Raw genomic sequence first — 20,710 nt, 5'->3', positions numbered from 1 at the left:
AGAAGGTAGCAAGTGAAGGACTGGGTTCTGCTAAGACCCAGCGGTGCCAGGGATAACACCTAAAACCTTCGTGGGTAACCTGTTCCGGCGTACAAATGACAGAGACACGGGACACTTCCTTCGGCGTCAAAGATTCGAGGTTTATTACTGCAGGGAACACAGAAGTCACAAGAAGTACAGCATGTGTAGGTTCGAGGAGTCTGATTCAATTTGTACCTGTGGATCGCTCCTTTTATACAGTTTTCTAGCATAGGATAACATGATGCAAAAAGGTTTACAACTTGGTTCCCATCGTAAAAGGCAAAAGGAGTCGCTTTCATGTATTCAGGGCCCGGAAGATAATCACAGTAACATTAAGGGAGGACCAAGTATGGAATTCCCTTATCGGTGGTATGTGGCATTAACCCGCACACCCAACAATTGGTAGTGTTCACCACTAACTGATGCTGATGAAGGAGCTGAATGAAGGAATTGTTCATGAATTCCGCACGTCTGACCTGCTCGTGTTGGGGTAAGATGTGGAAGGAATGAGGAGAAACAGTGGAGGTAGGTTTAGGTTCAGAAGTGGGGGTAGGTAAGGCAGAAGGCAACAATGACTGTATCATGTAATACACCCCACCCGCCAATAACGAGGAAACAATTAAAAACAGAAGGAACACCTGAAACATGAAGCATTTTGTGTGTGCAATTCTACGCAACTCAAATCTTCTAGCCTGAGCCTTTTCCATGTCCATCAGCTTCGAGAAAGCCATCCTCTAAAACCGTCCGCTACGTTTTTGACGCACTTCGTTCCGTGTAGCAATAGTCAATCCCCAGGAGGTCCTAGGAATCGACGGTCTCTGACCTAGTGTCAAGACCTACTAACCAGAAGGAAGTACCCGCGCGGCCTTACGGTTCACCCGGATGTAAGGTATCTTTAATCAACAATATGTACAAAGTCTGCTAGCTGTGGAAGCAAAACACATATGTGGAAAAGACTCAAATTTACAACAATCACAAATATATATATATAGGTGTGTTCAACTGGTCAATGATAATGGGGTAACGTGAATGTCCAGGGGAGAGAGCAAATATTCAATTTTTATTAGTCTTTTTAGGGTTGGAGCGGAGAAAATATCGGCTTCTTCCAGGACGTGTCTGCTCGTCAAACAATGGATCTGATGATGGGACAGAGTTTTGCTGATCAGTCAATTGTTTAGATCTTGAGTTTTGTGATGACAAATGTTCAACGATGTCATTCTGCTGCACTGAGGGCTCTCCGACAGGCTGAGCGTCGCTAAAAGGGACGAAAGTCGGCAACGTTTCTGTTTCAGATGAGGCAATGCCCTTCCTCACCCACGAGTCTGCTGATAAAGGTATAGGTATCTTTTTAGTATGGGTGGCATGCACCCAGTTTTTGCTTCCTTCCAAACGGCAGTGCTTCAAAGACCTATTGGTGAATTAACCTCAGTTTAGCAGTCAGATCATGAAGATAATCAATCAACATTGGATACTCAAGATCAGAAAACACACCGGGTCTAGGGACCCCCCAAACATTCGCAGGATGGCCGAACACTATTTCGTAGGGACTGAGCCCTACTCGGGAGTGTACAGTTGCCCTAGTTGACAGAAGAGCTAGAGGCAAAGCGGCAGGCCACGAAAGACCAGTCGTAGCCTGAATCTTCGCTAACTTCAATTTAAGGGTGCCATTATACCCTTCAACCAAACCTGCTGACTGGGGGCTCTCCGACAGGCTGAGCGTCGCTAAAAGGGACGAAAGTCGGCAACGTTTCTGTTTCAGACGAGGCAATGCCCTTCCTCACCCACGAGTCTGCTGATAAAGGTATAGGTATCTTTTTAGTATGGGTGGCATGCACCCAGTTTTTGCTTCCTTCCAAACGAACAGCAGTCCTCGTGGCAAGGAGCACTTGGTAGGGTCCAGTGAAACGGGGCTCAAGGTTGCGCTTCCGTCCAAAGTTGCGTGTTACCACCCAGTCTCCAGGCTGGAGCTGGTGGCCTGGACCCTCCGTCAGCGTCGGCAGTGCTTCAAAGACCTGTTGGTGAATTAACCTCAGTTTAGCAGTCAGATCATGAAGATAATCAATCAACATTGGATACTCAAGATCAGAAAACACACCGGGTCTAGGGACCCCCCAAACATTCACAGGACGGCCGAACACTATTTCGTAGGGACTGAGCCCTACTCGGGAGTGTACAGTTGCCCTAGTTGACAGAAGAGCTAGAGGCAAAGCGTCAGGCCACGAAAGCCCAGTCGTAGCCTGAATCTTCGTTAACTTCAATTTAAGGGTGCCATTATACCCTTCAACCAAACCTGCTGACTGGGGATGATTGGCGCTATGGAATTTTTGAGTAATTCCAAGGCCCTTACACACACTCTTCATCACACTCCCCACAAACTCACTTCCATTATCAGACCATACAATCCGTGGCATTCCATACCGAGGAAAGTATTCCTTCAGTAGGATTTTCGCAGTGGACAGAGCAGTGTTATCTTTGAGAGGGTAGGCTTCAATCCATCGGGAGAATGCGCAAACCACAACTAAAACGTACTTCAGGTTGTTACATCGCTCCATATGAATGAAGTCTAGCTGAATCACCTCAAAGGGACATGAAGGGGGAGCAAAATGGCCAGGAGGTGTAGGAGTTCCCTTACCAGGATTGTACAGCATACATATCATACAATTCTTAACCAATCTCTCAGCACACTTAGTAATACCGTCATTCTTCCATACAGGGGTCAACAACTTGCAGATACCTTTCGCACTAATATGTGCTAAACCGTGTGCCATCGTCACAACAGCCAGCACATACGCATCCGGCAACATCCACCTCTTATGCTCCGACAAATCAATCCAGCAGCCATTCGCATCCAACTTTCCCGTACTCTCTTTCCACTTCGCCTTTTCAGTCTCAGTGGCCTCGTTCTGAATCGCTTTCACACTCTCGATAGTGTCCTCACACATACCAGTCTCTGTAGGCCACCTAACCGAACTCGTCACATACATTCTAGTGCTAAGATTCCGAGCAGTCTCTTTAGCAGTCTCATCCGCAAACGCATTGCCACGACCAACATCATCTGTCACCTTACGGTGCGCACTACATTTAACAATCGCCACCTGCTCAGGCAATGTAAGTGCATCCAAAAGATCATTCACGAGCTGTCCATGCTGGATCTTCGTACCATGCGATGTCATGAAACCTCTCTCTCGCCACAATCATCCAAAACTATGCGCAACACCAAACGCGTATTGACTATCAGTAAACACATTCACCCGTTTCCCTTTCGATAACACACACGCTCTAGTCAAAGCAATAAGCTATGCCGCCTGAGCAGAATTCTGATTCAATCTCGCAGTTTCCACAACAGTACTCAATGTCACCACAGCATATGCAGTCGTTACGTCGCCATTCGGCAACTTAAAACACGACCCATCCACAGACAGAGTCCCATCGGGATCTTCCAAAGGAGTATTTTTCAGGTCCACACGACCTTTTGTTTCTTCCTCCGTTCGTAAGTAGCAGTCATGAGGTGCTACTTCGTCTGATTCCATACTAATTGGCAACAAAGTCACCGGGTTCAGGACATTGCAACGTTTTATTTGAATGTGACTTGCCAAAAGCGTCAACTCGTACCCAGACAACCTTGCACTCGTCAGGTGTTGAGTTTTCGTACGATTCAAAAGAGTGTCAACTGCATGCGGAACCATCACCGTAAGCATATTATCCATGACCAGTTCTGCAGATTGTCGGATGGACACCACAGCTGCCGCTGTTGCTCTCAAACAACTCGGCAATGCTCTAGCTACCGGGTCCAAGGTCGAGGAAAAATATGCACATGGACGCTGCTTACCGCCGAATTGTTGCGTCAAAACACTCAACGCACAACCTTCCCTCTCGTGAACGTATAGTGTAAACGGCTTACTGTAGTCAGGGGTACCTAACACAGGAGCCGAACACAACGCGTCACGCAGTTCAGAAAAACTTTTCTGACATTCTTCCGTCCATGGCAAAGGAGTTGGAACATCCTTGCACGTAAGGGCCACCAATGGTTTCGCTAGCAATGAAAAATTTGGAATCCATTGCCTGCAGTATGACGTGATACCTGAAAAGGCACGCACATCTCTCTGAGTCATTGGCACAGTCATTCGAGCAATCGCTGCAATTCTCTCTGGGGTCAACCTTCTTCCCTCTTTTGACAATAAGTGACCTAGATAGGTTACTTCTGGGCAACAATATTGCAGTTTAGAAGGTGACACCTTATGATGTAAGTCACAAAGATGTTGCAACAACGACACCGTAGCAATTCTGTAAATGTCCTGAGTATCCGCAGCCACCAATAAGTCATCGACATATTGGATCAAGGCCGCACCGGCCGGCAACACAAACGCATCAAGTTGACTCTTCAAGGCTTGACTGTATATTGATGGACTCTCACAGTAGCCCTGAGGAGCACGTTTAAACCTAAATCTGCGACCACCCAGAGAGAAACCGAAAAGGTCTCTACTCTCCTCAGCAATCGGAATGCTGAAGAACGCATTCTTCAGATCGATCACTGAGAACCAAGATGCAGAAGCTGGAATCAGAGTCAGTAGAGCCGTAATGTCAGGCACCACAGGGAACTGAGGAATCACAATTTTATTCACCTCCCGTAAATCAATAATGAAACGGTAAACAGGAGGCTTAGATGGATCAGTGCGCTTCGGAATTGGTAGCACAGGACTATTGCACACATTTCCCCGTATCTCCTCAATAACGTCTTTCTCGATCAAATCGTAGATGATTGCTAACAGCGCTCGTTCACCATCAAGGGAGATACGATACTGGGGAATACCTGGCAAATGCACATTAGATTTCAAGTGAACGACATAAGGGGAGATATCAAGCAGGGCCACGCCATTGGGACCTGTCGCCCACAAAGATGCAGGTAGAGAGCTCAATTCCGGTGGGAGCATGTCGAGGGACAAATACATAGGAGAGATAACTTTCTCCCCCAATGTTAGCTTTACTCCTGCAGGAGAGCAATATAAAGTCGCATACAAACGTTTCAGCAAATCCAGGCCCAAAAGATTCTCACCACAACCAGTAGTCAAAATCAAAGGAGCCTTCAGTTCACGAGGCCCAATTGTAAGGGGCAAAGGGCGCGAAACCGGATTGCTAACAGGGGCGCCAGAGAATCCAACGGAAACATTTGTTAAGCCAGACAAAGGTGCGCCAGGGAGTTTCGAATGCATGATGGAACTTTTCGCTGCACCAGTGTCCAACAGAAAAGGCTCAATGACGCCCGAGGTGGCAACTGCGACGTAAGGCCCTCTCTGATCGACCGGAACTGATACTACTCCCTCTCTTTGTCTATGGCTGTCCTAGTAATTACCGTCGTCAGTGTTGTGATCGACGTAATAATCGTCTACATTGTACTGAGCAGATCTGCTTTGCGATGACCCACGCTGATCGAAACAATTGTTAGAATCAGAAGAATTATTGGAACGATCAGTTTGAACACCACGACCTCTACCACGTGATGCTTGTTGGGGACCGCTACGACCTCCTTTAGATGAGTTACCACTGTTTCGATCACGCAAGACTGGACAATCGAATTTCAGATGACCCTTGTTCCTACAATAGGCACACTGATTGTACCCCAATGAAGATCTCTCTGAAGAGGAGTCATTTCGTGACTGCGACCTATTCGACTGAGACTGCTATCGATTCCGCTGTTGCGAATCATTCTGATTCGAACGTGGAGGATACGCTTGCTGCAACAACACTTTTGTTTTGAGCTCTTTTGTCTTTTTATCGGCACAATCATTCTCCTCTTTCTCTCTATTCTCATAATATTGGGCCGTAGCCAATATTTGAGCAGACGTGGAAACAGCCCACGCACTCTCAGAATTTCTTAATTTATTGCTTAAGTCCGGCAACAAATTAGACACAAATTTGTCCACAAACAACCTCTGACCTCCCTCAGTACCCATATCCTGACCACTATGATCGATGAATGCCTCCTCAAATCTCGTAAAGAAATCAGAGACACTCTCGTCCTTCTTTTGCTTGCAAGCGGACAACTTGTCCCAATTCACCTTCATAGCTGGCATAAGCGTCTTCATAAGGGTAATAATTCTTTGGGGTAAAACCGTAATTAACTGTTCAGGCTTAGCCCCACCAATTTGTCGTGTATCCGCCGCTATAAGAGCAGCCCAATCACCACCTAATTCTGCCACATGATTTTCTTGACGAATTTTTGCCCAAACCGGTTGCGGAACTACGTTACCAAACAACATATCGATGTCAGCAAGATTCATTATCGTAGCATCTACTAACTGCGACAATTCCTTATAGTACCCTGCTGGATTTTTGCGAGGATCGGGTAGCGATTGTTTTACTTGCAAAACTTCTGAGCGTTTCCATGGAAGATGTATCCACACTCTCAGGAAATGTGGCATGATCGGTGGAACTTGACCAGCATCACCCGGCATTCACACTGGTGAACTTCGCGCATGGGATACTGACCAGGCACTTCTAGCGGTCCCTCAATGTCTTCTACAAACAATGCTCGAGGCATTATAGAAGGACGAAAAGACAGCAACTGCTCGACAGCACGTCGAACATTGCTACCCACTATCATTCCGCTCGCAAACTGAAGCTGAAGATTAGTTAGAGCAGTCATTGTATCGTCAGACGCATCAACCGATATTTGGTCACGCAAAACCTTGCACATCTCCTCAAACACGAACCTCTGTGTTGGTATATTGAACTGAGAGAACGTATCAAGTACCACATGTGGTGGATTCCTAAGGGGATATTTCATCCAAGCCATCGTCATGTCATATAGGCAGTCACGTTCCCTACTACCGGGAAGCTGACTTCGTCTTTGAGGACCATCAGAACCAGCGGACTTAAGAATCGGTCAAAGAGAATTGAAAAAGTTAGCAGCAACAGAAGGAACACGACGTCCAGTAGACGGGGTATTAGGGTAACACAACGGGGTAACAAGAGAAGTATCAGAAACAGAGGGAACAGCAGGAGAAACCAGAACAGTACAGGCAGCGGGAGCAGGAGTATGAGGAAGTACAAGTGGAGGAGCAGTAGGGACAGAAGCAGGCAGGGGAGCAGGAACAATTGGAAGTACAGCAACAGGAGCCGGTTGGGGAACAGGAACAGGGGGAACCACAGGAACTGCAGTACCCTGTACATACGGAGGTGGTGACTTCATGAGATAGGCATTAAGGGGTCCTCTGTAACTTCCTCCTTCTTATCCGTATCTGCCGGTAAAACGGGATAGCACTTATCTATAGACATGCGCTGCAATCTATCGAAAACTTCCGTTTCCTTTTCCTCCTTATCTTGCTGAAACTGCACTGCGTTTCTTACCGTGGTAACAATACCTTCTCTCTTATTACGTTTGATCTGTTTGATTTCTTTCTGCTTGGCTTCTTTACGCCACAACCGAAAGGAATCAAACATGGCCGTCCTTGCTTTTCTTTGGAATAATTTAGCTTCAAGATTATCTAAAATCGGAGTTTCAAAACTACCATGAGGTGGCCAACTAAGGACACCGTCTTTTTTAGTATATCGAACCCAACACTCATTGTTGGAGTTCCAATCGGAGGTATCGGACACGAGTCCTCCAATCGGGAATCCGCTCTAAAACTTTTAAAGCAACTGAACAAAGTACTACGGCCAGGCATCGTGCACACTAACCGAGTTTCACAAACGTCAAGGGTTATAGGATCACAATATCCCTACAAAGAGGAAAACCCTCGGTTTTTGGCGACTGCAGACGTCAAATATCACAACAAAGAACAAAGTACCAAGAACTACAAATGCAATGGAACCATGCAACAACTAAGCACCCAAAACAAAGGACTCTGGGAGCGACCCCCAAATACTTAACTCAAAGATCAATGGCGTCACCAGGAAGGCCCGTCAATCGTCTCGCTGTACCAAGGTCTACGCCAGGCGCCAAAACAGGTCTACAGTCAGGGCAGCAGTCCGTCGCAGCCGTCAGGAGGCGGGGATCTTCGCGGAAAAAGTCGTCGGGCCACTTGTTTCGACAACAAGATCGATGAAGCGGGGTGCACCTTCCCTCGGAGATTTCACACGAAGTTCCTCACGATCGTCGGGCTTTGGACCGGTACCACTGATGCAGCCCCACGTTGGGCGCCAACTGAAGGACTGGGTTCTGCTAAGACCCAGCGGTGCCAGGGATAACACCTAAAACCTTCGTGGGTAACCTGTTCCGGCGTACAAATGACAGAGACACGGGACACTTCCTTCGGCGTCAAAGATTCGAGGGTTATTACTGCAGGGAACACAGAAGTCACAGGAAGTACAGCATGTGTAGGTTCGAGGAGTCTGATTCAATTTGTACCTGTGGATCGCTCCTTTTATACAGTTTTCTAGCATAGGATAACATGATGCAAAAAGGTTTACAACTTGGTTCCCATCGTAAAAGGCAAAAGGAGTCGCTTTCATGTATTCAGGGCCCGGAACATAATCACAGTAACATTTGGCAGTTCCCTACTGTAAAAGCGCATCTTCCCACCATAAGTACATTTCAATCAGTAGTAAACAAATCGAGGAAGAGACAAAACAGGTGCAGAGGAAGATGAGAACAGTGAGCAGATCGAAAAGGGTGTAAAAGAGGTGGTACCAGGAAACACGAGTTTTGCAGGCATCAAAGGGAACGTGCTTAATGAATGCACAGCTAAGACAATAGAGCGGCACGGCGAGATGAGCCTCGAGCGGGGCCATCTGCCTTACAGTGCCATCCCCCTCATCATAAAGACACCTCCAAAGGAAACGTGTCTTCCGCAGGAGCTTGGGAATCCCAGGGTCGCGAAGCGGACAGCGTCCGTTCGCTGGCTACTTGAGGGCAAGAAACAAAATGGATGCCGTATCTAAAATGGAACCCGTGGGTTCAGATGAAGAAACCCACGAAACAAACGAACGGTTCAGGTTAGCACAGCGTAAACGCGTTCACCCACTAAACTCATCATTTGCGGTTCATAGATACCAGACTCGACCATATTCGTGCGAGTCAAAAACACCACTTACAATTGTCACGGAACCTCACAAGTCTAAAGATCACACATGCCGAGGATCTTGAGGACACAACTCAAGAACGGGGAGTGGGCCCAGACAATGCTAGAAAGCGCAGCAGAAGTCACCATAGCTCGCAAGATCCTGAAGGATCATCTGGAGACAGTGGACTTGAATGAATGCATTCAAGTTGAAACTGCAGACACCAGGGTTAGTGTACCACATAAGTTATATGAAGTAACACTCCGGATGGAGGGGGACATAACTAGGAAAATAAAGGCACTCTTTTGGGAGAAGCTGTCTAAGGGTTATGATATTTTTCTAGCTGAACAAGACTGGCCCCCTAAATTTGTGAGGGAGTGCCAACATGGCGAAGAGATCATTATGTGTGAAGAGTGTGAGGTCTGAGCGCACTGCCGTTTACTTTGAAGTTTATATGTTCAAAATGTCACTTTAGTCAATTTTGGAGCGTGCTGAAACAGAGTGGCGCCTCTTCTCGTAGGCGTCTTAACTGAAAGTCACAATGTAGTGCTTCCCACCAAACCGTGAGAGCATCCCCTGTTGCACAGCTTGTGAATCCTTCTGGCTATCCCAGAGTTCCTCCAAATTTCAATCCAAAAACCATGTTGAACTTTTTACGAATTTATTTCATTCATAAGCTTTTCAAAAGTTCATATTTCATTCATGAATTGTGTTCTATAAGATTATAATCACTTTCAATACATTAGTCCAATGCATTTCAGTCATTGTTGACCTTCATCAGGGACAATCAGCTGAAACAAGGTACAAAAATGCTAGTGTCAATCAATAATGGTCAAATTGCCGTTTACATGCATCTTACCAAACAAACATTGTGATCAAAAATCGTGTTCAAACGTGATTACCCCAGTGCATAGGTACTGTGCAACGTGAATATAAAAAATAATGCCAACTAGGCACTCACATGTGCTCATGTTCATCAGTTCTTCAATAACGCACAACTGAAAAGTACGACATAACTGAAAAGTAAAATGACATCGAGCGGCTCGCTTTACATGAAACTCTTAGATCAGTATGCTGTTTATAAAGACAACGTTATTGCAGTATTCCTAACTTACATCTCAGACGAAGAAACGCCTTTAGCAATCTTCCTTTACTCATTCCGAATGTTGCTGGCATTAGCAGGGCATCTGACCAATAGCGTTACATTTCATAACAACAGTGTGACCTCAAATAGGATGATGAGTTCTGATTGGCCCGTACTCCGGTCACATTCTCGGAAAACCGGCCAATGGGGGGCTACTATACACGCTGTTCAATCTGACACTTCGCTTTGTCAACAATAGAGTTTCTGCATCTGAAGTCATTGAAAAACAATAGGGGTAATATGCATTCGCTTTTAAAACAATATGAGCTTTTGAAAAAATCAAATCATAGAGTTAATGAAGACATGCATAATAAATCACTGGGTAAATGTACAGACATCCAGGTACAAGGGACGAACACCTATCTCAAGGACACCAAGTCTGTACTGCAATTGTTACAGAACCTCGATTTTGATCCAAACAGCCAACTATTGCTGAGTTTGGATGTGGAAAGCCTGTACACGAGCCTCCCTCATGATGAAACCATTACTATAATTGAGGAGGTCTTGTACAGTGCCAACTGGAAATGCCAGACCCCACGTGGTGTCGTAATGGAATGCATCACTCTGGCACTAACAAAAAACTTTTTTGAGTTCGAAGGAACCCTCTACCTCCAGAGCCACGGCACCAGTATGGGCATTACATTCGCGCCGAGTCTGGCAGGACTGTATGTCCACCATTTGGAAAGCACGAAGATCCTACACATCGACAACCCATAAAAACAACACATCATCACCTGGAGGCGATACATCGATGACGTGCTTGTGATCTGGCAGGGTAACCATCAAACGGTGACACAGTTCATGGAATGGCTGAACCTGCAGAACCAATTTTTGAAATTCACTCACACAGTTTCCAACAAGGAACTGGTGTTCCTGGATCTAAATATTTTCTCTGAGGATGGCAAATTGCACACCACCACACACTTTAAACCAACCTCAAGGAACTGCCTCCTCAGATTTGACAGTTTTCATCCGCGTCATCTACGCGCAAATTTACCATACGGACAATTTCTGCGACTAAGGCGAAACTGTACCCAGATCAACGATTATAAGGCACAAGCACAAGACTTGAAAAAGAAATTGCAGAAAAGACAATATCCAGAAAGGATCATTGATATCGCAATGAAAAGGGAAAGAAACAATAACAGGGAAGCTCTTCTAGAAAACAAAATCCCAACAGATGAGGGAACCACCAGACCCATATGCGTGACCACTTACAGCCCCAACACCAACGAAGTGTCCAAATTGCTGAACAAACACTGGCGCATTTTGAACAGTGGGACCCTGAGCATTGAGAAACCAATGTTTGCACACAAACGAGGCAAAAACCTCAATGATATGTTGGTGCGCCCAAAACTACAACAACAACCACAGCTCTCACAACATGGCCTGGGTGGCCATTACCCCTGTGGGAACTGTGCAAGCTGCCACCTCAGACAGAAAAGTAAACATTTGATTTTTGCCAACGGAACCAAGTGGGAGCAACGAAAACTGACCAATTGTAATAGCAAAAATGTTATCCACATGATGACCTGCCCTTGCAATTTGGAATACATAGGCATGACCACAAGGCCAGTGAAGGTTATGTTATGTTATGTTATTTTGGTTTTTCTATAGCGCACGGCTACTCCATGGAGTGTCCCGGCGCTTTTATTAACGAACCAGTAACAAAAGAAAAAACACAACACAGTAAAATAACAGACCAGGCAAAAAGAGGAAAGAGCAACCTAAAGGGCGAAAAGCCAAGGTTTAAGGCCCTTCCTGAAGTTCAACAGATTAGAGGTACTACGTAATGCTAGGGGCAGAGTGCGAATTGGAGAGCATAATAGCAACATACGTTGCAAAAAAATCACGACAAAGATGGCAACTCACTTCTTGGAAAACGAACACTGTGTCAACGACATAAAGTGGACAGTAGTAGAACAACTGACGTCAGAACAAGGACTCTTTGAAAAAGAGCAAAGATGGGTTTTTCGCCTGGGGACCAGTACCCAAGGCTTGAACGATGACATTCCCTGGGGACAGTTAACGTAGAAACTGTCGACAGACAAGCTGAAACTACTTCAAATGTCATGTTGGTCATGTTGGTGGATTAAGGCTGTAATGTTCACCACAACCAAGTCTAGGAGGAACTTAACCAACTGTTCCAAGCACTCTCAAATGCCTGCACATATAGCCTGGTTAGACTCTATCCCTTGAGGAGACTAACGCAGGATATACACGTAAGAACCGGCACAGCGCATGCGCGTTTTATAACACAACCACGTTGAGTCGCGGACAGCACGCATGCGCGGCATTGCTACACTACTACTTGCAGCCGTGAGCAGACCCGCCACGAAGCCCTTACAAGGGCAGGTAGGAAACGATCATTATCCAATCTAACAATGATCGGAGCCCGGGTAAAAGGTGCAAATACCCGTACTTTGGTTTCCCATGGTCACAATCACCGGAGCCACGGAGGGGTCGGTCGGGAGTAATTTCCTCGCTGAAATCGTGAGTACACTTGGCAGAGAGCAGTACTATCTCCACGACGCCGATGTAAGTAAAAATAGGACTCTGAACTCCAATTTTTTTGACAGGTGCTAAATAGCAGAAGAGACCCTGACGTCTGGCTCATGAGGCATTTCTACCCCTACAAAACAGTATGTTAGTATTATATAGGGACATGTAGTGCCTTTTTCTCTTTACAGGGGCACTCTAAACTATACTTACCAATCCTTGACCACTAAGGGTCTCATATTCCGAATAACGCTAAAAACGCTAAATTTAAAAAAAATTGTGTTTTATGTTATATGTCAGTGAGTCTAGTTCGTCATTCTTTTTTAATCCCACTATAGGCACGATTAACACCTATAGTTTGAGACCTTTACCGCTAGTTTTGTCACCTGTAACCACTGGTCACTTTACCTATGGTTGTTGAAAAGTAGACCACCTAAAAAAAAAATGTAGCTCCTTCTCTTAACATGTCGGCCAATGAGCTAGGTACACTGTTTTACCTGCACTATAGTTCTCACTTTTATTAGAAATCCTGATACAAGTTAGAGAAACGTGAGTAAGGTGGGGATTTGTGTACCCCGTCCTGAAGAAGGTGTTTTTACACCGAAACATATCCACGCACACAGAGAGGAGGTAGTGCACATTGTTTGTGTTTCCAACCTCCCACACTCCATTTTTAATAGCACCAGCCCGGGGGTCCATTAAAAGTTTTTTGTTACCCCACGAGCCAGGTACTTTTTAAACTTCACTCACCTAGATCTAAACCTCACCGTACACTCACATTTTCAATACCCCATCCACACCACACATAATCATCTTAAGTGCTCCCACGTATCCGTAGGTCGCAGCATGCCGTATCCCGTAGAGGGATACGATGACCCCGATGATGAAGCATGACACCAAGGGGCCTGTTGGTGTGTGATGGGACCAAAAACAACAAGGGTGTTCCCCAATTTTGGAGTATACCCAAGGAGGGGTTCTGGATTCTGCAATGTATCCATTACTATGATGATATGCATGTATGGGGTAAGAGTATTTATGTGAGTGCAATAGTGGCGTGTGTTCAGATAAGTGCCACTTTGTGTGTTTGTGAGAGCAGCGATCTGTGTCTATGTACTTTTGAGTGCGCATGTATCTATTACCAGGTGTGCGTTTGTGTGTGCGTCTGATTATCGATGACTGTGAATTTTTTTGTGTGTTCCTGTCCGTTTATGCCCATGTGAACGCATTGAATTTGTCATTATTCTGTGCATTTGGCTGTGTGTGCCTTTGTGGGCCCGTAGTATTTGTTATTATTGACTGCATGCGTGTTTCTGTTTGTGTGTACATCTATGATTATCGATGGCTATGCCTATGTGTCTGTGTTTGTGAGCATCTAACACCTGTCGGTATTGACTTTGTTTGTGTGTTCCTTGTGGACATGCATTTTGTCTTTTTTGACTTCATGTGTGTTTATGTGTTCCCTTGTGGACTCGCAGCATTTGCCATTATTGACGTCCCTTGTAGTTGTGCGTGCGTCTGTGACTATGGGTGCCTCTGACTGTGTTTGTGTGAGTCGTTGTCAGCGCTCAATATATGTTATTATTGACTAATTATTGATTAGTTATTGACTTCATGTGTGTTTGTGTGCGCGCCTTTGACAATCGATGGCTGTGACAGGGTTTGTGCTCATGTGTGGCCTGTGCACTTCTGAGCGTGTACTTGTCATTATTGCTTGCACGTGGCTTTCTGTTTTCCTGTTTGTGTGTTCTGTGCGTCATCCTGCGGTCATATTTTGCCTATTGGCGTAACGAAACTTGAGGGGGCCCCCCTGCAAACTACATGGAGGGGGCCCCCCTCCCATTCTCTGTGCCAGTCTAGAGCTCTCAGGCCAGCGACCCGCCATACTGCAGGGGAAGCGGGGCGATTGTTACGCCACTGTCACCAATACAGCCGTTATAAGTAACACTGGATGGTGGAGTTAAAGGTTGGGCTTAGTCTGCCCGCAGGCTATCATAGGTGATGGTCCATTCATTACAGGGTCCCTGCCATCAGTAGGCCGGGGAAGTTTGCCCAATTTTAGGTGGGTTACCTGGATGTGGAGCGGAGGCGGCACCTACCTCGGCGCAACCAAGTCCGGGCGCAGGGGTCCTGTCTCCCGCGCCCGGTCACTTAACGTCCCGGACACCCAGGACACCCTCTCTTTGTCGTCCCCTGCAGGTACCGACACTGGAGCACGAAGGACCGGAAACCCTCGCCAGGAACACCGGAAGTGACGGTGGGTCGACCCCTAGCGACCCGGAAGCGATCGACCCCGACCCCGGAAGTGGACGGCCAGACCAGAACCCGGAAGGTAGAAAAAGCCCCGAAGGACGAAGGAGAGGCGTTCGGAGCAACCGACTCGTGGCAGGAGGCAGCGGACAGCGACAGACCCCTGAGAGAGAGAGGAGCAACACTGCGAGACCGAAGCGAGGACGAGGAAGAGGACGTCTGGACGGAGGACTGGTGGCGTCCTCAGGAGGAAGCTGGAGAGCGGCCGCAACTCGGACGAGAGTTGCGGCGGGGCACGTGAGTACCCGTTACCCTTTCTCCGTGTCCCCTCCTGTATATAGTATATCTGTAAATAGCCTTGTATATAGTCCATAGACTGCACGAGCACAGGGATATTTAGGGATTTCTCACGCGCACTGTACAAAGACCGAGCACTGTCCTGCACCATCCCGCCTTCATCCCTCCCGCCTCTTTCTTGCCTGTTCCATCCCCCCCCCTTTTCCGCCCCGTCCTCACTGGACTTTCTCAGTACCTTTTCACTCCCCGGTGTAGGTGGTGGGGTGTACTGCTGGAGTACTCAGACTAAAGCCCTACGCTTCTCTCCTTTCTTTTAAGCCTCCCAGGAGCCCCAGTACCGCACCGAGGAGACTACTGGCGGAACAAGGAGAAGCGAATCCTGATCCCCAACATCCTCGCCGAGCCTGGTCCACCGCAGTTACTATCTGCCCACCACCCCTTGGATTCAACACTGCATCCCTCCCTCATTGTGACTTTGTCCTTCAGCTGCAATAAAACACTTGTCATAGCTCACTATATCCGGCCTCCCCGCCTGTTATTCCGGTCCGCCCGCCACCCAGCTCCACAAGTGGTGTCAGAAGTGGGATATCCCGGAGGCATGGAGGCCGCGGTCAAACAACTGGCGCAAAGCCAGGAAGAATTGGGAAAAATGATGGAGAGGTTCCTCAAGACGGCAGAAGACGATCGGGGCCAACTACATGACGTGCTGAAGGGACAGGGAAGCGCACAGGATCAAGCCCTTGAGAAGCTCACTACAGTCATGGGGCTTCAACGACCAGCCACCTCCCTGCCCTCAGTCGTTCTACAGAAGTATGTCCCCGGAGAGGACCCCGACTACTTCTTCACAAACTTTGAGCGCCTCGCCCAGGCGGCGGCCTGGCCCGCTGATCGGTGGGGCCACTACCTGGGTCCCCTGTTGACGGGTGAGCTGCAAGCTGCCTACCAGCAAGCCAACATCCAGGGACAAACCCCCTATGCCGACATCAAGACCTGCATCCTGGAACGGCTAGGAATAGACGACGAGACCTATAGGGTGAGGCTGCGCCAGGCCAGGGAAGGGCCCCAAGAAACGCCTAGGGCCTTGTCCTTCCGTATACAGGATCTGGCCAACCGGTGGTTGAAACCTGCTACGGCCACCAAGGAGGACATTCTGGCCAAAATATATTTGGAACAGTATTTGGCTTCCCTGCATCCTGCCACCCAAAAGTGGGTGCGTCAGCATGCTCGCCTAACGCTCGACAGCGCTGTAGAGATTGCCAGCGCCTACAGCCGAGCGCAGGAAACTCAGCGACCAAAGGAGGAACACCCGTCCCGCATAACTCCAGGAAGCCATCCCCGGGTCCCTCGACCCCCTCAGGTGGTCAGGAAACCCGACCCCGCTCCCCTGATGCCATACCCTATCCTGCCTCGACCCCACCCACCGGGCCCTCAATGTTACCACTGTGGTGGGTTCGGGCATATTGCTCGCGTCTGCCCCCAAAAGGAGGAACCCATGGACATAGGGTTGGCGAGAAACTATGCCTGTCTCACCGCGGACACCACCCCTCCTCCTTTTCGGTGCCCGGTGCGGATAGACGGACACGGAATGATGGCCCTGGCCGACACGGGATGCCGACAAAGCGTTATAAGACCCCAGGAGTTGCCCCGTCCTGTCAGGCCAATGACAGGCAACGTGGCTATTACGTGTGTGCATGGCGACACTAAGAGCTATCCAACCACCCAGGTCCATGTGCAACACCCCACCGACGCGGGCAGTCTGCTAACGGTGGGCCTGATCCCTAATCTCCCGGAGCAAGCGATATTGGGCAGCGACTATAGCGGTCTTCCTCGTCTGCTCCAAGACACCACCGATTCCCTGAGGAACTGGTGGGCCGAGGCCCCTTTCTCCCATGAACTTTCTCCTGTGAATCCGGTGACCAGACCTCCCAAGACCCGAAGACAGAAGAAAAAAGAAAAGAGAGAGTACGCGATGGCCTTTCCTGCTCAAATAGACGTCCATCCCTGGGAAACCGACCGGGAATTCCGCGCCACACAACAGGAAGACCCGGTGTTGCAGGAAGCCTGGGCCCATGCTCTGGACGCCGAGGACCCCCTACATGTAGGTCCTTATTTCTTTCGAAAAAACGGGCTCCTCTACAGGAAAGGGGGACCCCAACAACCAACCCAGCTGGTTATCCCCGGGTTATTCCGCGACAAAGTGCTGTTCCTGGCCCATAGCCACTTGCTGGGAGGTCATTTCAGCGATGAGAAAACCGGACGCACGATCCTTGATAAGTTTTATTGGCCAGGGGTTCACGGACAGATCAAACAGTATTGCCGGGAATGTCCAGTATGTCAACGAAACAGCCGCTACCGTCCCCCCAGGGTTCCTTTGCAGCCTCTCGCCCTTATCGACGTCCCTTTCACCAGAGTAGGCATGGACATTATCGGACCATTGTTGCCCTCCCGAACCGGTTGTAGGTATGCTCTTGTGTTGGTAGATTATGCCACCCGCTTCCCTGAAGCGATACCCCTACGCCATCCCACCACACAAACCATATCCAAGGCCCTCATATCCATCTTCTCGAGGGTGGGTTTTCCCCGCGAGATACTCACCGATCAGGGGACGCCCTTCGTATCCTCCCTTATGCGCCAGGTCTGCTCCCACCTAGGCATCAAGCAGATAAGGACCTCGGCCTACCACCCCCAGACCGATGGGTTGGTAGAGCGCTACAACGCCACCCTCAAAACGACATTGAAGAAACTCCTAGGCCTCGAAAGCAAAAGGTGGGAGGAGATGCTTCCCCTGGCGCTGTTTGCCATCAGGTGCAAGCCACAAAGCAGTACTGGTTACTCTCCTTATGAGTTGTTGTATGGCCGAGCCCCACGGACACTTCTGGATATGGCTAGGGAAGCATGGGAAGCCGAACCCGACAGAACCCGACCCCTGCCGGAATACGTGGATAATCTAAAGACCCACCTTGAACAGATCAGGGTCATCGTGAGGCAGAACCTAGTGGCCGCACAAAACACCCAGAAACACCAATATGATAAAGGAACTAAGGCTCGGAAATTCAACCCAGGGGATCTAGTGTTGTTGTTGCTTCCTTCTTCCGACCATAAGCTGCTAGGGCAGTGGCAAGGCCCCTTCCCGGTGCTAAGAGCCGTGACCCCTGTAACATACGAAATAGAAACCGAACCCACCAGAGGAATAACCCAAATCTATCACGTGAACCTCCTAAAGAAGTGGGAGGGTCCCTGTCCAGTACTATCTAGCGTAACAACCCCCCCTTCGAAACATGCATAGATCCTGACCTTCCCGAACAGCACAAACGAGACCTCAGGCGGGCCTTGTTCTCCGTACAACCCGTATTTTCCTCCCTACCCGGACACTCCACGGTAGTGGAACATGCCATCCACACAGAACCAGGAAAAATAGTAAGACAAACACCTTACCGCATTCCCGAAGCACGTAGAGCCACCATTCAAGAGGAAACGAACCAAATGCTGAAAATGGGCATCATAGAACCCTCCAATAGCAGCTGGAACTCACCGATAGTTCTAGTCCCCAAGCCAGACGGATCTACAAGATTCTGTATCGACTTTAGGGAAGTGAACAAAATATCGGCCTTCGACACCTACCCCCTACCCCGCGTAGATGAAATGGTGGAACGAATAGGCAAGGCCAAGTATATAAGTACCCTGGATCTTTGCAAGGGGTACTGGCAGATCCCCCTCAAAGCAGCCGACAAACCCAAGACCGCCTTCTCCACGCCTGAGGGCTTATTTCAGTTTAAAGTGATGCCCTTCGGACTTCACGGAGCCCCGGCTACTTTTCAAAGGGCCATGAACCTGGTGTTACAACCACATACCAAGTACGCCGGGGCCTACCTTGACGATATCGTTATATATAGCGATAATTGGGAACAGCATCTACGCCACCTAAGAGCCGTTGTCACCTCATTAGGGAACAATGGTTTTACCATCAACCCCTCCAAGACCACCTTAGCGGCCCAGAGTGTGAAATACCTGGGCTACCTGTTAGGGGAAGGGCTCATCCGGCCTCAGGACAATAAGATCAAGGCCATCCAGGCCATCCCTTTTCCCCGAACCCGGAAGGAACTCCGAGCCTTTCTAGGATTATTGGGGTACTATAGGAGGTTTATCCCATGTTTCTCCCAAACAGCGGCCCCTTTAACCGACCTGTTAAAGAAAACCACGAACACAGAAGCACTACTCCAACATCCCCCAACCCTGGTGGTCCACGCCTTTGAGCGTCTGAAACAATCCCTGGTATCCGAACCTGTGTTAGTCAGTCCAGACTATACCCGAACATTCATACTGCAAACAGACGCCTCTGATCAGGGCTTAGGGGCGGTACTCTCCCAGAGGGATAACACAGGGGTCGAACGGCCTATCCTCTACCTCAGCCGGAAACTATTTCCCCGGGAAGTGAACTACGCTGTGGTAGAGAAAGAGGCCCTAGCCATCAAATGGGCAGTGGACAGCCTTCGGTACTATTTGGAGGGGCGGGAATCCGAACTCTACACAGATCATGCCCCTCTAGAGTGGATGGCCCGCAATAGGGGCCACAATGACCGAGTACTCCGGTGGTTCCTCTCCCTACAGCCCTTTCGGTTCAAAACGCTACACAGGAAAGGACTGCAACAGGGCAACGCTGATTATTTGTCCCGATACCCACCTCCCAGTTCCCCTACAAGAAAGACAGCTAGGGAAAGGGGATGTGGAGCGGAGGCGGCACCTACCTCGGCGCAACCAAGTCCGGGCGCAGGGGTCCTGTCTCCCGCGCCCGGTCACTTAACGTCCCGGACACCCAGGACACCCTCTCTTTGTCGTCCCCTGCAGGTACCGACACTGGAGCACGAAGGACCGGAAACCCTCGCCAGGAACACCGGAAGTGACGGTGGGTCGACCCCTAGCGACCCGGAAGCGATCGACCCCGACCCCGGAAGTGGACGGCCAGACCAGAACCCGGAAGGTAGAAAAAGCCCAGAGGACGAAGGAGAGGCGTTCGGAGCAACCGACTCGTGGCAGGAGGCAGCGGACAGCGACGGACCCCTGAGAGAGAGAGGAGCAACACTGCGAGACCGAAGCGAGGACGAGGAAGAGGACGTCTGGACGGAGGACTGGTGGCGTCCTCAGGAGGAAGCTGGAGAGCGGCCGCAACTCGGACGAGAGTTGCGGCGGGGCACGTGAGTACCCGTTACCCTTTCTCCGTGTCCCCTCCTGTATATAGTATATCTGTAAATAGCCTTGTATATAGTCCATAGACTGCACGAGCACAGGGATATTTAGGGATTTCTCACGCGCACTGTACAAAGACCGAGCACTGTCCTGCACCATCCCGCCTTCATCCCTCCCGCCTCTTTCTTGCCTGTTCCATCCCCCCCCCTTTTCCGCCCCGTCCTCACTGGACTTTCTCAGTACCTTTTCACTCCCCGGTGTAGGTGGTGGGGTGTACTGCTGGAGTACTCAGACTAAAGCCCTACGCTTCTCTCCTTT

The sequence above is a fragment of the Lissotriton vulgaris genome, chromosome 2_1 (genome assembly GCF_964263255.1).
Source record: "Lissotriton vulgaris chromosome 2_1, aLisVul1.2, whole genome shotgun sequence".
Classification (NCBI taxonomy): Eukaryota; Metazoa; Chordata; class Amphibia; order Caudata; family Salamandridae; genus Lissotriton; species Lissotriton vulgaris.
The sequence above is the reverse complement of the archived record's forward strand: the minus strand, read 5'-3'. Positions refer to the sequence as shown.